We start from the raw sequence: 16,423 nt of genomic DNA, 5'->3' as shown, positions 1-16,423 counted from the left end.
ACTGTAACTCCACTGTTTTTTGGTTTTTGTTTTTTAAGATTTTAAGTAATCTCTGCACCCAGCGTGGGGCGTGAACTCACAACCCCCAGATCAAGAGTCTCACACTCCATTGACGGCACCAGCCCGGCGCCCCATTATAACTCCACTTTTTTTTTTTTTTTTAAAGATTTTTTATTTATTTATTTGACAGAGAGAGAGAGAGACAGCGAGAGAGGGAACACAAGCAGGGGGAGTGGGAGAGGGAGAAGCAGGTTTCCCGCAGAGCAGGGAGCCCGACGCGGGGCTCGATCCCAGGACCCTGGGATCATGACCTGAGCCGAAGTCTGCTTAACGACTGAGCCACCCAGGCGCCCCTGTAACTCCACTTCAAAAACAACAATAAATAATAGCTCCTCCATTCATTTGCCATTTAATTCTCACATCCTGTAAAGTATGTACTTTTTTTTTTTCTTGGTTATACAGACGGAAGGTGGCAGAATTTGCTCACTTGTACTCTAGAAAGGATCCTACTGGTGAAAAAAGCATGTGGCTGGAGGTAGAGAGAAGCTCGAATGCAACAGTAGCAGCGGACAGGGAGGGGGGAAGAGGGAGGAAAGCTCCGGAGTTTCAAATAGAAGGCTGGCAAGACTTGGTAACAAATTAGACACAGGTGTGAGGGACAGAAAGGCATTTAAGATGGGTCAGAATTCTCTAGCTGGGGAGACTGCAAGATTGCCATGAACTGAGCTACAAAGAGAACAGGTTTGCAGGAAAGATGAGAAAGATTAAATGTGCTGAATTTGAGGAGGGGGGTCACAATCCAGGTGAAGTTGTCATAAGACATCAGAACTCAGGAGAGAAGTGGGGGCTGTGAAGAGAGCAACACTAACAAAAAGACTTTACAGTTTACCAAGTGTTTCAACGTCATCTCAATTCAAAGAATCACAGAACTGCAGAGCAAAGTCTTAGATTAAAACAAACAGGCTCAGGAATCCCTGCCTGCCCAAAGTAATTCACTCCTTCTGACAAGACAATATGCTACCCATACACGAAACCAAAGGAAAAAAAATTGTTGAGCTTTCTCATGGGCAGTTAGTGGAAGGAAAAGGGGGGAGGGAAGAGAGAAGGAAATACACTGGGCAAGAGGCACGCACAGGGAGAGAGACGGAGGTCCTGCAGACGGGTAAGCGCTGTGAAGTCCAGCACACAGCTAAGGAAACGTCTGCTCAAGACGGGAATAGAGAACTGGGTGCGGCAGGGGCAACCTGGCAGTCCCGGGCACGACAGAGAGACAGCTGACTTCCTGGGTCCCAGGCACCACTTTCACAATATCGCTCCTGCCAGCATTCCAGAACTGTGCCTTTACGTGCATCCTGCCATTTACCCCCATCACAGCCCCTTAACCATACACTGTACGTTCAACGTATGTTAACACGGAACAAAACATTTTCCCTCACGTGTACTTTATATACAGTAAAACTAGTCAACGTGTACAGTAACATACACCCCCATTTTACAAATGGGACGCCTGGGTGGCTCAGTCGGTTAAGCGTCTGCCTTCGGCTCAGGTCATGGTCCCAGGGTCCTGGGATCGAGTCCCGCATCGGGCTCCCTGCTCCGCGGGGAGCCTGCTTCTCCCTCTGCCTCTGTCTCTCTCTCTCTCTCTCTCTCATGAATAAATAAATAAAATCAAAAAAAAAAAAAAACAAACAAATGAGAACAAGCCTTGGAGAATTAGAAACAAATTAAGCCGGGGTTGACTGAGAGCCTGTACCCTCTGGACACTATGAAGAAAGCGATACAATCCTGACACAAACACAATCTTAAACACACTTTGCTCCATATTTGAAGAGTAAGACCCTAGAACAAAAGTGGCATGGTTCCTAACTTCACGGAGCTCAGAGGATAGCGTGGGAAAAGAAACAACCCAGTTAAGTATGAAACTACAAATTCTGGTAAGAGCTTTAAAGGAAACAAATAGAATGTCAGAGAGAATCATGTGGGAACAGACTTTACACTGGGTGACCAGGGAAAAGAAATAAAAAGCACAAATATAGAAAAAAATCACCCCCACTTTTGGGGGGGAGGGGTATCAAAAACACTCCTAGCATCTATTTACATCAAACAAATATTTTCTGACGCAACTGGCTGTGTCTAAATCCTCTTGGACCCTGAGTGAGGTGTGTTTTTGTTTCTCTTTTGAAGGAGAGAGAGAAGGTTTCCATATGGCCTCTCTAGCCCTAGACTCCACTGGTTCACTGGCTGAAGGATCAAGCCCCCCTTTACTCTTCAGTGGGGGGGGGGACTCCATCTTCCTAAGAGTAGGTTGGTTTTGTTGCTAAAAATATATATCCCTCCACATCATGCAACATAGGCATTTCCTTGAAAATAAAAATACTCCTTGGAGATCATTACACTGTATCAGCTACTGCAACCTTGTTCCACAAATCAGACAGACAAAATGAATCATTCTGCAGACCTAGAATCCAACATTTATCAAGAACCTACTGGGAGCCACCGGGCACTGTTCATGGTGCTGGAATATTGTTGCGTCCACGGGACACTAGAGGGCGCATGTGAACGTCAGCTTTCAGGAAAATCGGGCATGGCTACTAGAGTGGGAGACCTTGCAAGTCCAAAGGGAAGCCTGTGAAAACTGGCTATCTGAAGAACAGGGCAGAAGGGTGCAGAGTGGAAAGCAGGATACCCTTCACTGAAGGGACTTTCTGCCTGAGACCTGAGAGGCAATCCCAGTACCATCAGAGATCTGCTGGGAAGGAGTTCTGATAAAGATGCTCAAGTTAAAAACACAGGTATTTGTTTCACCTGACACACCACTGAGGGTTCACCTGCTTGGCAACCCTATGAGGTCGGTGAGACAGGCATTATCACTACACGTGAGATGGCTAAAGCTCAGAAATAAAATTGCTTCCCTGAAATCAAATTGCTACTCAGTGGTAAGGCCGGGTCTAAAACCCTAGTGTTCAAACTGAAGTCTGGGTTTTACTCCAATACTTGAGCCACATGTGCATCACCCATAAATGAAAAGACTTATCACTAGGGAATGCTCCCTAGGTCTATTTACTTTTTCTTTAGTATATTATTATTAATACAGAAAAAGAGAGACACCTGGTAGAGATGCAACTGACAAATAGGAGCCATACAGAAGTAGGAGCGATCAAGCTTTGGGGCCATTAATATACGCTAGCCTCTCAATTCTTTTTTTTTTTTTTTTTTTTAAAGATTTTATTTATTTATTTGACAGAGAGAGACAGCGAGAGCAGGAACACAAGCAGGGGGAGTGGGAGAGGGAGAAGCGGGCTTCCTGCCGAGCAGGGAGCCCGATGTGGGACTCGATCCCAGGACCCTGGGATCATGACCTGAGCCGAAGGCAGACGCTTAACGACTGAGCCACCCAGGCGCCCTAGCCTCTCAATTCTAATACCCAACTGATAGTAAGCTATAGCACCAATTCAGAAAAAAGGAGGGAAAACTACATAGGATACATAGACGAAACACGTATATCAATTAGAAAGATGTCAAAATATTAAAATAGCTCTTAGAAGTGAGAAAACAGGGTGGCAATTAAGTGTAAATGATAAAATATAATTTAGACTTGGAAGTGAGCTCAGAGATTAAAGTTCAGTTGTAGAAGCTGAGGCTTGGCCCCATGTCTTACATAAATAATGACAGAGCAGACTGAAACACAGGTATCGATTCTTACTCCAGTGGTCCTTCATCGAGCTCCAGAATTATATGTAATGTAGTCATAATCACAGACAAGCCTAGAAGGCTGTGTGGTTTGAGTCTGTCTCACACAGACATCAGAGAGCCCCAAATCTGGCTGGGAGAGGTGGGAGCCAGAGGCAGTGAGTGACCAAACTGGTCCTAGGAACCCTTTGGCACGATGGATGCAAAACTGTGAAGCAAAACATAATTTCGAGCATCAATGGCTATGGAAATCAGTGACTTCTTTTCTCCTTTTTTGAGAATATTTTAGAATGCAAATGGTTCCTGGTTCCATCACGAGCTCTATAAAGATAATATATCTACTCTGTCTCCAAGCAATATAGGGGTCAAAAGAAAAGGTGTTTTGGGGCGCCTGGGTGGCTCAGTTGGTTGGGCGACTGCCTTCGGCTCAGGTCATGATCCTGGAGTCCCGGGATCGAGTCCCGCATCGGGCTCCCTGCTCAGCAGGGAGTCTGCTTCTCCCTCTGACCCTCCTCCCTCTCATGCTGTCTCTCATTCTCTCTCAAATAAATAAATAAATCAATCTTTAAAAAAAAAAAAAAAAAGAAAAGAAAAGGTGTTTTGTTTTGTTTTTTAAAGCTAACATTAGGCATTAACATGGCTTTACAAAAATAAGGTTGAGTCTTTCCTGTACAGATTCTAGATTCTCTCCATGACATTCCTTTAAAATAGTAAAATCCTGTAATGCAGATAAATTAAGACATGCATGACTAAAATTTAGGAGTATGTCTGTTAAATCAAAATATGTTTGTAAATGACAAGTGCTTTCTTTTATTTGACTAGGACAAAAAGAAACTCAGATCACATTAGTAAGGACAGGGTTAGACAATGCTCAGGCATGACCTTGCCTCTCAGCCGACGCGTCTATACTCTAGGAAACACCAGATTATGGGGGAGAAAAAGGGACTACAGTAGTAACTAAAGTAAAAACAGATTTGTAGAGGGTTTTTTTTGTGGGGGGGGGGTGATGTAGAGTTGGTAAAAAGAATTTAAAGAAAGCTGTTAAACTTTCCCTCATTAAAAATCCTTTAGATAAAGACCCAGGTACTCACTCCCTACTGTTTGCTAGGACCCCTTCCTTGTACAGCATGTTCATAGGAACTCAGCCATTAAAACTTCAGGGCTTAACTCGTATTTCAAACTTAAGAGCTCCAAACAGAAAGTAGTTTTATGAGTTCAAAGTTGGCAGTCTATCCAAGAAATTACTTTTCAAAACACTGTGTTCTAATGCTTAGAACACCCTAATGATTACAATTTAAAGTGCATTAGCTAGTTTTAATTTTACTTTCTAATAATTTGAGCTTGTGCTTCTTACAGCAATTAAGCCCATTTCCTATACTAAGACATGTCAGTAAAATAACTTTTTGCCCCCAAAATAAAAAGTAACTAAAAATCACACTGAAAAATTCAGTTACAGGGCGCATGGGTGGCTCAGTCGGTTAAGCATCTACCTTCGGCTCAGATCATCATCCCAGGGTCCTGGGATTGAGTCCCGCATCAGGTCCCTCTGCCTGCCGCTCCCCCTGCTTGTGCTCTCTCTTTCTCTGACAAATAAGTAAATAAAATCTTTAAAAAAAATTCAGTTACATCCTATATAGAAAACGTCTTTCTATTGCATACAGCTGTATCTGAACTAGAACCCCATGCTCTCTCCCTGCATTTACTTAGTGTATCTATGTAACCAGCGCTGGGTCATGGTGGAGCAAGGACATAGGGTCCCTGCATGGAAAACTCAACAATCACAGTGTTCTAGGGCTAACACATAACAGAGTCCTGCAACTCTTGCTCCATGGAGAAGGATTTTGGTGAGTGGAGAAAAAGTAAAGCTAATATATGGTAGGCAAGAGCATAAAATAATGGAATCCCCATGGTTTATCTGAAAGGATTTGCTCTCATAAGCCATGGGAAGGACATTTCTGTGGACGGGGAGCTGTTCAGATGGCACGCATGTCTTTGCAACACAACTGGGCCACTCACGTCCTACACAGAGAAAAATCAGATTCGATCCCAGATTTATATGACCCAAGGGAAAAATGACACATCAACATCCCCACCCACAAAACTCTATGCTCGAACACACAAACAACCTGTGACCACTTCCTTCACATCATATTCTGCTATACCCCCCAACCCTCCTCCACTTCCCCCCAGTATGCACACTGGTATCTGGTTCAAGTACAGAAAGCAGTTCAGTGTCTGAGAAGACAGATGAACATACCGGCAAGAGGGCACTTGGAAATGACTTTGAAAGAGTCTGGCTTCAAAGTTCATGGGTACAAAATTGAGCCCTCCTCTCCTCTTGAAGACTAAGTATCCATAATATTCCTTTCACTCTCAAACTAAGTTGCTTTGTTTTTTGTTTTGTTTTTTAAGATTTTATTTATTTGACAGAAAGACACACAGTGAGAGAGGGAACACAAGCAGGGGGGAGTGGGAGAGGGAGAAGCAGGCTTCCCGCTGAGCAAGGAGCCAGATGCGGGGCTCCATCCCAGGACCCTGAGATCATGACCTGAGCCGAAGGCAGATGCTTAACGACTGAGCCACCCAGGTGCCCCCAAGTTGCTTTGTTTATAACAACACTTTAAAGTAACATTAGAATGAACATATTTCAAAAAACTAAATACAAGCTATGAAGCTCCATAACTTGGAGATTAACAAATTCACTTTCATCAAATGCCTACTAAGCACCTACTCTGCACCTGCCCCAGGCAGAGGAAATAAATAATAATCCAACAAGTTCACAAGAAAGCTGAAGGGATGGGCAAATAACCAAATAGAAAACCAAGGAACAACTGCTCAGGGAACGCAGAGGAAGTGTGCATCCTCCAGAGTGGGCCAGTCTTTGCAGGTAACTTTCTCACTGGACCTTTCTGAAGGATGGGGGGGCGAGGAGGGGGCAGAGAGTGGCTAGGAATGCTGGGCAGAATGTGACCAAAAGGTGCCAGGCATGGGAAGCTTGTTGCACTAGAGCCTGGGAAAGGGAGAGTAGAATGCAGAATGTTTAGAGATTAAAAACTGGAAAATGGGCCGGGAGTTCCCCCACATGCTGGGATTAAAGCGTTTGTGGACTTTACTCTTGGGATACAGGGAGCCCCGACAGTGACGGGGCCACACCTGTGTTTCAAGTTGCCAAACGTTCGGCTACAAAGTAAACTTGTTTCTACAGCAAGTAACTCTTTAGATACGTTTTTCAGTATATGCAAGTTATCGGCAATTATTTCAGGCAAAATGATTTCCCCCACCCTTTTCGAAATATTTGTTTTTACTACTAGTCATCAAAAGTTACAGCCGTGTTTTCGATATGAAAAACTACAGGAAAAAGTTCCAGCTGGCAACTGCTTCCTCTGACGATCCTACACAGCAGTCTTCCGACCACATTTCACTACACTTTTATAAAGCTTAAAGTACCTTAAATCTAAAACGGTCCTGATGAAAAGTCACAATCACGACCGACCAATTCATCTGCCCACTACTCTACATAAGACCTCCCCGCGAGGATGAATTTCCCTTAGCAAGTTTCTAAAAATCATCTTCAAAGCACACACGTTCACGTCCTTAGTAATCCGAGTTTCCCCACTCAACGGATCGGAAGTGATAGCTCCTGAACGGGGTCAAACGAGCCCAAAGAGAGAGAGAGAATCAATTTCGCCGGTCCAACGTGCTTCTACACCACTCTCGCAAGTTGGATCCCGCCGTCGCCACGAAAACACGGTCCTCCCCACCGCCAGGTGGGAGGGACGCCGAGACCCATCACCTCTGGGTGTGCAGAAGGACCACCGCCACTCTGCGAGGACGGCCGGGGACCGAGGGGGCCCGGGGCGAGGAAAGCGAGCCGCGGCCCAAGGCCGGCACCGCTGTCAGGAGAGGGACGGGGAGGGTGGGGGACCGGCCCCGGAGGAGACCTGGAACGAGGCTCCAGCCCAAACAAAAACAAGCCCAAGTGGAGCGCGGCAGAGGTAGCAGATTGGGCGAGCCCGATCACGGCTGCCCATTGGAGAAGAGGGAAAACAGAGTCCCCCAATCGCGAGCGGCGGGGCTGCTCCCCTCGTGCGGCCGCGGGCCGCCCCGGCGCTTCCCGGCCCCGCGCTGCCCGGCGGCCGCTACCGCTCCCTTCCGGCGGCGGCGCCCACTGCAGGGCCCGCGCCCCCGCCCGCCGCCGCCGCCGCCGCCCGCCGCCGCCGCCCGCCGCCGCTGCCGCGCCCCTCCCTCGGCCGCGGCCCCCCCTGCGCCCCGGCCCCGGCCCCCGCCCGGCCCGGCGCCCCCGCTCCCGCCGGCCCGCCCCCAACCCGCCGCCGCCGCCGCCGCCCGGCGCCCCCGCACGCCCGCGCCGCGCCCGCCCCCCGCTCACCGCCGGGCGCTGCCCGCTCCTCCTCGCGGCGCAGCGCGGCCCCGCGGCCCGGCCGCTGCGCTGGGGGGTCCGCGCTGCCGGGCGGCACTTCCCCGGCCCCCAAGAAAATTAATCACCAAAAAATAATTCCCGAGAAAAATGGAGAGTAAAATCCAAGATGGCGGCGCCGGCCGCAGCACCGCCCGCTCCATCCGCTGTCGGGAAATAAGTCCCAGCCGCGGCCGGAGCCCCCCGCCCCCACCGCGCCGCGCCCCCGCGTCCCCGCGTCCCCGCGCCCGGCCTCACCTTGCCTCTCGCGCGGCCGCGGCGTCCCAAAGGCCGCCTTCGCCGGGGGTCCGCGTCCCGGGTCCTGGCGCCGCGCGCGCCGCCTCCGGTGTCCGGGCGCCCTCACCTCATAGCCCCAGAGCCTCGCCTCCCGCGCCGCAGACGCGTCGCCGCCCCCGGTGAGCCGTCCGGACGCCGCCCGGGAACGGTGGAAGGACACGAAAAGGAGTGCCTTCGGCCGGGCGGAGGGACACCACGCCGTCTCGCGCCACCCCTGCCGCCTCTGTTGCTTTTACGGGACTCGCGGGGGGCGGGGGGCGGGGGAGGCGGAGAAACACGGGAAAGAAACGAGTTCCTCGCTGGGTGCTCCCCGCGGCGGAGGGACAAAAAGCGAATTTGGAGAGAGCCGAAGGAGCCGTCGCCTCGCGTCGCCGCGGCGGAGGGATCCGCGCTGAGGGTCGGCAGGGATCCCTCCGCCCCTCGCTGCCCTTTAAATCGCGGCTGGAGGCGGCGTCGCCGCGCGCCCCTCGGGCGCCAGCCCGGCTTCGTCTTGGCTTTCGGCGCAGCTGCGCCCGCGGGGGACGGCTCCCGAACGTGGTCGGGGGGCAGCGCCGGGGGACGGGCGGGCTCCTCGCCCCCTGTGTGTGCCGGTGGCGCCGAGGGGAGGTGGCCCAACGGAGACAAGGTTCTTTGTTGTGGGAGTGGGTGTCGTTGGAAGCGGATACACCCTGAGAGACCGTGTGGGCAGCCCGAGCATTCCGCCGCGTAGTGTGTGTGGGGGGGAGCGTGCACTCACCGGGCCACTGGCTTCCCGGTGTCAGCCGGCCATCCCTTGAGCACCTACTGTGTGCCTGCCCGGCTTTCCGAGAAACTGGGCTACTTCCGCTTCCCTCCCTCGTTGGGCAGTGCCAGCGCCAGAGATGCAGCCGCACCCCACCCCCACCCCCGCCCAGGACCTGGGCAGGTGCGGAAGATGCTGCGAGTCTAGCACGCTCCAGGTGCTGAGCGGTGGGAAGAGTGCGAAGCGTGCGAAGCACCGCCCCTTGGGTCCCGCAGTCTGATAATGGCTACAAAGTAACAGTAATGAGAGTAATATGTATACCGTCTTCGCTGGATGGTGGGCACCGTTCTCTGGGTTCGGGTGCCGTAGCTCATCGACTCTTGACAACCACCCCCAGGAGGTGGGGACCATTGTGGTTCTTCCTTACACGTAGGGAAACAGAGCGATTAGGCGACCCCTGGGACAGCTAGTCAGGGCTTGAGCCAGAGCCCTTATCCAGTATTCCCGTGAAAAATGAAGACCTCCAGAAGTCAAGTTGCCACAGACGTCAGATGCACAGAGACGGTGCCTGAAGGTGTCCCCTTGGGCAGTGGAGACAGGAAGGGTGGGTTGCAGTATGTGAAGAAAAAGGGGTGGCTAGGAAATGCGGGACCAATAAGTGCAAAGTCCTGGTGGGAGGGGGAGGGGGAGCCGGGAAAAGGCTCTGGCCTCTGGAACTGAGGAAAGCCCAGTGTAGCTCCTACAAAGAGGAGGCTGCCAGGGCAGGTGGATAGATGGATTCCAGAAAGAGCCCCGTTTCTGCCTTGGTTTCCCCTGTATCCCCAGGGCCTGGCACAAAATAGGCACACCATAAAGGATAATTCAGTGGAGATTGTGGATGATCACAAGGACTGTGGTCCAACTAACACCAACACACGTGCTTACCTTATTTGCCCTCCTTGACCTTGGGTAGTAGATATGCTTATTATTCCTTCCACATATGGGAAACTAAGGCACGGTGATTTGCCAAGAGTGTGTGTGTGTAACACGCAGACGGGGGTCTGGATCTTCCAAACCAAAGCTCCTCCTGCTGTCGGCACCTGCTTTCCCCACTTCCCCCTCTGGAAGCCAACTGGGGGGGGGGCGAGTGTGGGCAGAGCCTCACCACCCCTCAAATAAAGCAGACCCAGGCACAAAGCTCGGCTTTTACTGGATCAAAATTCACCTTGCCCTGTTCCTCTTGCAGACACAACTAACAAATGATTGCTTTGGTTTTGTTAGTTTCTGATTTATCACTAAACGTTCTTTCCAAGATTTTTATAGTGCTTGGCTCCAAATACTCAAATTACATCCCAGAAACACTGAGATTGCCTTTGCCACCCCCTCCCCCCTGGATGCCCAGAGGAGGCATGCACACAAGGGAAACGAGGGAACCCCATCTGCCTGCAATGGGCAGCTGCAGCCCTGTGTGGGTCTTGGTGCCCAGGCTTCAAGGCCGACCATGCCTGCACAGCCCTTCACAGCTCCGAGCACCAGTGTCCTCCCCATTCCAAGCTTTCCAGAGGTCACCCCAACACAGATCCCTGGGACTGATACCCAAACCCCCACTCCTATAAAGCCCCCAGACTCCCCAAGATGCTGGCACCTCCACTCATTCATGGCCCAGGGCCAGGCCAAGTGCTCTGGGCAGTGACTTGCAAGGGAGCAGGCCAGGCCTGCAGCCCAGCAGGGGAGACAGATGAGTAGACCCCAAGCACAGCATCCTCTCAGGCTCCCCAGTTCTGGATCTGCCTCTCCTCCAGCCCCCCTGAATTGCTGGCTGCTCTTGCAGCCTCAGCTGAGAGACTCAGGGTGGGCCAGAGCTCTTGGCACAGCTGAGTTGGGGCTCAGGAACTTGATGGAGCCAGGATTGAGGGTGGCTAGGGCTAAGCTGGGCAGAGGGCACAGCCCAGAGCCATCCTCCTGGGGGAGCCTGGAAATTTGACTTCCCCACAGTGAGCGCGGCCAGCTGGAGGCCTCTTGCTGCCAGCTGGCAGGAGAGGGGTGGATGGGGGACAGGAAGTCCTGTGGCCAGGCACCTGCCCAGCCCCCATGTGACAGGAGCCACTGGCATTTACACTGTGAAACCTCTGGATGCCCCAAAGTGGAAGTGCTAAGCCACAGAGGCAGTAGGGCCCCCACCAGGCCTGGACAGATGGAAAGATATTAACAACTCTAAAGAAAGACTGAGTTGGCGGAAGGGGCCTGGCCAGCCCCGGAAGCTCTAGGAGTGCCAGCCCAGCCCGGAGCTGACCTGGGAGTGGTGCCCTTGCCAGGGCACTGAGCCTCAGCCCTGGAACTGGAACAGGCTCTGTTTCCGTCCTCCCAGTAGGGCCCAGGGGCACTCCACAGAGACCCAGCTTGGTCCCACCAACCCTGCTTCACTCTCTAATTTCCCTTCTTCAAATGCCAAGTTCACCCAGCGACTGGCTGGCAGGGATTTGCTTGGTGGAATCTTGTGCCCACAGGGAGGGCCTGCAGGTCACGCTGCCCCCAGAATTCCAGGCTGGGTGGCAGTGGCTTCTTGTAAATTGATATCTGGGCTTGTGGATTCTGCACATGTGTCTCACCGGTCCCCCACCCCTGCCCAGAAGACAGGGCTGTTCCGATGAGAGCAGATGTCCAAGACTAATGGGAGAAGGGCAGGGGGCAAAACCAGGACCATTCCGGTGACCTGTCTGAGCAGCTGCTTGAGCACCACGAGGCCCCCTGCACCATCCTTGCCTTCACCTGCCCTCACACTGCTCACCTCTCCTTTGATAGATGAGGACACCCAGCCTCTGAAAGGTCAGGTGACCTGCCCAAGGCCGCATAGTCAATAGCAGCAAGACTTTATGGCAACTTTGAACAGGGGTGCAAGTCTGCCCCAGGTTTGAATCCCAGCTCCACGACTTCCCAGCCATGTGATCTGGGGCCAATGATGTGGCCTGTCTACATACCATCCCTTCAACTGTGAAATGTCCCAGTCCTTGGGTCTGTCCAGAACTCACTCATATCTTCAAAATCGTTCATCTAGTTAACACCCAAATTCTAATCTCCAGCCTGGCCCCCAACTCTGAACTTCTGACTCCACCACTTAGGTATTTAACAGGCATTTCATATATAGCATGGCTAAAACTGAACACACACACACACACACGCACACGCTGTCACACACGCACGCACGCACGTGCACATGCACACACCCACCTCTCAGATCTTCCTGTTGCTCAGGTCCAGTAGCTAGCTTTCATTCTCCGTTACCAGCCTTGGTGGGTTTCTCCCCGTAGCACACATCAGTCTGCATTCTGTACATTTTACTTATTCATCGCGTCTACTGGTTGTCTGTCCCTTCCAGGCTGTAAGCTCCTTGAGGGCAGGAGCCTTTGTCTGCCTTGTTCACCGCTACATGTCCAGCGTCCAGAGTAGTGCCTCGGGTGCTAACGTAACAGGCTCAATACACGAAGGATGATGTTAACCTTCCAAGGGTGCTACTGGGTTAAAGGAGGTGCAAGGGGTTCTCTACCCGCTCTCCTGACCCCGAGGGCTCCGGCGTGTTCAGCCACGCCCACAAAGCGCACAGACCCCTCCCTGCCCCCCGATGGCTCAGGCGTGTTCAGCCACGCCCACAAAGCGCACAGACCCCTCCCTGTCCCCCCGATGGCTCAGGCGTGTTCAGCCACGCCCACAAAGCGCACAGACCCCTCCCTGCCTTTCAAGATCAGGGTGCCCTGGGAGCCCGGGGGCAATCAGACAGGTACAGCCTTGTGTCCCTGAGGGATGGCGCCCTTTCAGGTCCCCACTATCACCAAAAAGAAGCCCGATTGTGGTGACCCCTGTCCTCACACACGCTTAGAAGTAAACACAGAAAGGACCAATGGCAGCTGAAAAACACGTTTCCTCAAGGGCAGGAAAAGCTTAATCTTATTATTTTTTAATAATTTCAAATTTACAGGAAGTTTCCAAGTATAATGCAAAGAATTATTTTACCTGAGCTATCTGCCTATAAGTCGCTATCCAGATACTCCATGACTTCAGAGCACATTAGGGTGTATTTCCTTCCAACTGAGATATCCTCCTACAAAATCAGACCCTGGTGATCAAAGTCAAGAAATCACATCCATAGGTTGTTGTCATTGGATCTTCAGATCCCATTCAGATCTTCCCAATGACAATAATAATGTCCTTTATAGCAAGGGAACCCATCCAGAATCTGAGTTCCCTTGGTTTGTCAAGTCTCTTCAGCTTCTTTCTGGAACATTCCTCCCACTTTCTTTGACTTGCATGCCCTTGGCACTCCTGAAGGTTACGGACCAGTTATTTTGTAGTATGTCCTTCAATCGAGGTTTTTCAGATGATTCCTTATGGTTCGATTAAGGTCAAGGATCTTTGAGGAGAATGTCTCAGGAGCGAGGCTGTGTTCTCATCGCATCCTATCAGGTGGTGGAGGATTTCAGTTTGCCCCATAACTAATGATGTTCCCTTGGGTCACCTGATGAAGGGATGTCTGCCAAGCTTCTCCACTGGAGAGTCACTTATTTTCCCTTTGTACTAAGTATTCTGTGGAAAGGTACTTTAAGGGGATGCAAACACCGTATTCCTCATCGAACTTGCAATATATTAATATATTTATGTCAGTATGCCATGGATTCCTACTTTTTTCCGTTGGTTATAATCTGTTCCTCTCTCTCCCTTTCCTTCCTCCCCCTTTCTTCAAAGATTTTAGTAGCCCCAAACTGGTCACAACACAAATGCCAATCAACAAAAGAATGGATAGACAAAGTGTGGTCAATCCACACAATGAAATCCTACAGAAATAAGAGCAAATGAGTTACAACAGGACGAATTTCAACAACATTACATTGAGGGAATAGAAGCCAGAAACGGTAGAGTCCAGATTGTTTGATTTCAAATATGTGGTGTCCTAGAACAGAAAAAACAAACCTACGGGGAGAGAAATCTGAAGAGTCATTTGCCTCCGGGCAGGCGGGAGAAACTTCGGGTGCAATGTGAACATTCTCTATCAGAGGGTGGTCACCTGGGAATGTGGGCTCGGGGAAAACTCTCAAGCCGGGTGCCAGAGTTCTGTACAAATTACTGCATGTGAATTATACACTCAAAAAGGGCGGGGGTACCTGGGGGGAAGAAAGAGAACTGAACTGGCGTCCGCTCTGTGAAAACGTCTCCAGTTTTTCCGTGACTTGTCTCCAGACTGAGTTCCTTTTGCAAAATAACTTTTCTTTGGGTGTTTCCCAGACCTTGCTTCTGGGAATGACCCAGGTTCAACAGGAGGCTCAGAGTCCAAAGTGCAGGTGAGGGAGCTGAAGATCCTGGCTCCTTCCTCCCTCCTGGGCGCTGTCAGTGCTGGCTGTTGCTGAGTGATAAGTACAGGGGAGGAAAAACTGCTCCTGCTCCTCATAGACTGCGTGGAAGCTTCTCCCAGCAGGTGAGCGTCCCCCCCCCCCCCCCGCAGGCCCTCGGGCCGCCTCCCAGCTGCCTCTCCTGGACTGGAAGCCTCCAGCCAATTTTCAGTTGGCCTTGGTTTCCTCTGGCCAGGAGATCTTGTGGCATCAGGGTTTGCCCTGTTTCATTACCCTTAATTCCTTTGTCCTACCTCACAGATACATTCTGGGCTATTGGCTTGTTCCCTCTTAAATTCCCAGGGGCGGTGTTTCCTGAGTCAAAAGCAGAGATGATTTTCCTCTAGAGTATTCTGGGTGGCCAGGCAGGGAAGGTAAATAGGACCGAGGCTCTGGCATTTGGAGTGGAGACCCTGGCTTCAGAGTTGGGGGGGCCCCTGGAGGTTCAGTTCCGGAAGGCCTTAGGGTCGGGGAGGGAGCTAGTTCACGAAGGCGGAAAGAAGGGGTTTTGACTGTCTGCCTGTGAGATCTTTTTTTTTTTTTAAGTTTTTTTTCTTTAAGTAATCTCTACACCAAGCACGGGGCTCAAACTCACAACCCTGAGATCAAGAGTTGCATGCTTTTGCTCTTTAATCAAAGAGTCGAAGAAATGTGATAAGCCCCCCACCCCCATGAGCCAACTGAAAGGATAAGCAACAAAGAATCAGAATCTTTCTTTGTCGCCTCAGTCCACAAGCACAAAATCTACTCCCCAGCCCTCAGGCGTTCCCCACTGCGGTGCTCAGGCCTTGGCGGGAACCCTCAGGAGACTGGACCCCCGGCAACTGCGGCCCAGACTAGAGCTCAGTTTGGGGATGCAAGTTGGGGGAACCAGCAAGAACTTGCTGGAGAGAAGGAGGGCTCCAGGGGAAGGCTGGGCGGACATGCTGATCCATCGGGCAGGTGGGGGGCGAACAAGTGCCCAGGGTGTGGGAGCAGTGTACGCAGTGGCTGTGCGGCCCAGGCGGGCAAAGCTCCCTCCCACACGCCCAGCACCACAGACGGCCGCAGCCACGCGCTGGTCCAAGCCCCTGGCATTCTGCATCTGAGGCTCTGGAGGCAGAACTGGTTGTACGGGATCTCGTTCCAGCCGGATCCCAAGCACAGACTCTGCAAAGGCTCTATCTCTTTACGAAGGGCTTTAAACCGAGCAGAGAAGAATCGTTCCATCCGGAACGGGCTCAGCTCACAGGGAGTTGACTGTCTCATTTGTATTCATTTCCTGTGGCTTCAAACAACAGAAAATGATTCTCTCACAGTTCTGGAGGCCAAAAGTCCAAAATCAAGGTGTTGACAGGGTGCTCCCTCCGGAAGCTTAGAGGAGGATCCTTCCTGCCTCTGCCAGCTGCTGGGGGCTCTGGGCGCTCCTGGGCTCGCCGCTGCATCCCTCCGGACTCCGCCTCTGTGTTCACATGGCCCCTCCTCTGTGTCAAATCCCCCTTACCTTTCTCTTATGACACTTGTCATTGGATGTAGGGCCCACTAAGAGAATCCAGAATGATCTCGTCTGGAGATCCTTAACTTAAAATTACACCTGCAAAGACCCTTTTTCCAAATTAGGTCACATTTGCAGGCTCTGAGGATGAGGACGTGGACACACCTTTTGGTGGGGGACACACCATTCAACGTGCTCCAGAACTGCTCATTTTGATGCCCACATTATCCCGGATTGGGCCAGCGGGAACCAATTCTCACTGGCTTCTGTCCCATTTTATATGCCTCTGTGGTTCTTTGGGCCTCAGCCCCAGGATCAGTCATTTCTCCAAGGAGCTCTGGTTCCTGTCAGGGCAGCCAAGCTCTGGGTTCTAGGCATGCCCAGGGCCATGGTGGTGCTGCTTCTCCCTGGCCCTCTCAGTGGACCAAGCCAGAGAATGTGTATGTCCACGAGTGTACGTGCACACACAT

The 16,423-nt window shown here is 51.5% G+C and overlaps 1 protein-coding gene across 4 annotated transcripts in view; it reads right to left on the bottom strand.

Annotated features, from left to right (window-relative positions):
* The window catches only part of KMT5B (lysine methyltransferase 5B), a 55,911-nt gene extending 47,192 nt beyond the window's left edge, over positions 1–8,719 (bottom strand). The window contains exon 1 of one of the 4 annotated variants that reach the window (XM_078057712.1): positions 8,363–8,719. The gene's annotated coding sequence lies outside the window, so the exon portion shown is untranslated. Of the gene's footprint in view, positions 1–8,077; positions 8,257–8,362 lie in introns of those variants that run through there. The other 3 variants (XM_078057711.1, XM_078057710.1, XM_078057714.1) reach the window with 3 other exon arrangements.
* Between the last annotated feature and the right edge of the window lie 7,704 nt (positions 8,720–16,423).

This window comes from Halichoerus grypus, chromosome 11 (assembly GCF_964656455.1).
Source record: "Halichoerus grypus chromosome 11, mHalGry1.hap1.1, whole genome shotgun sequence".
In the NCBI taxonomy this organism is placed as follows: Eukaryota; Metazoa; Chordata; class Mammalia; order Carnivora; family Phocidae; genus Halichoerus; species Halichoerus grypus.
Note: the sequence above shows the minus strand (reverse complement) of the source record. Positions and strands in the feature narration are given on the sequence as shown.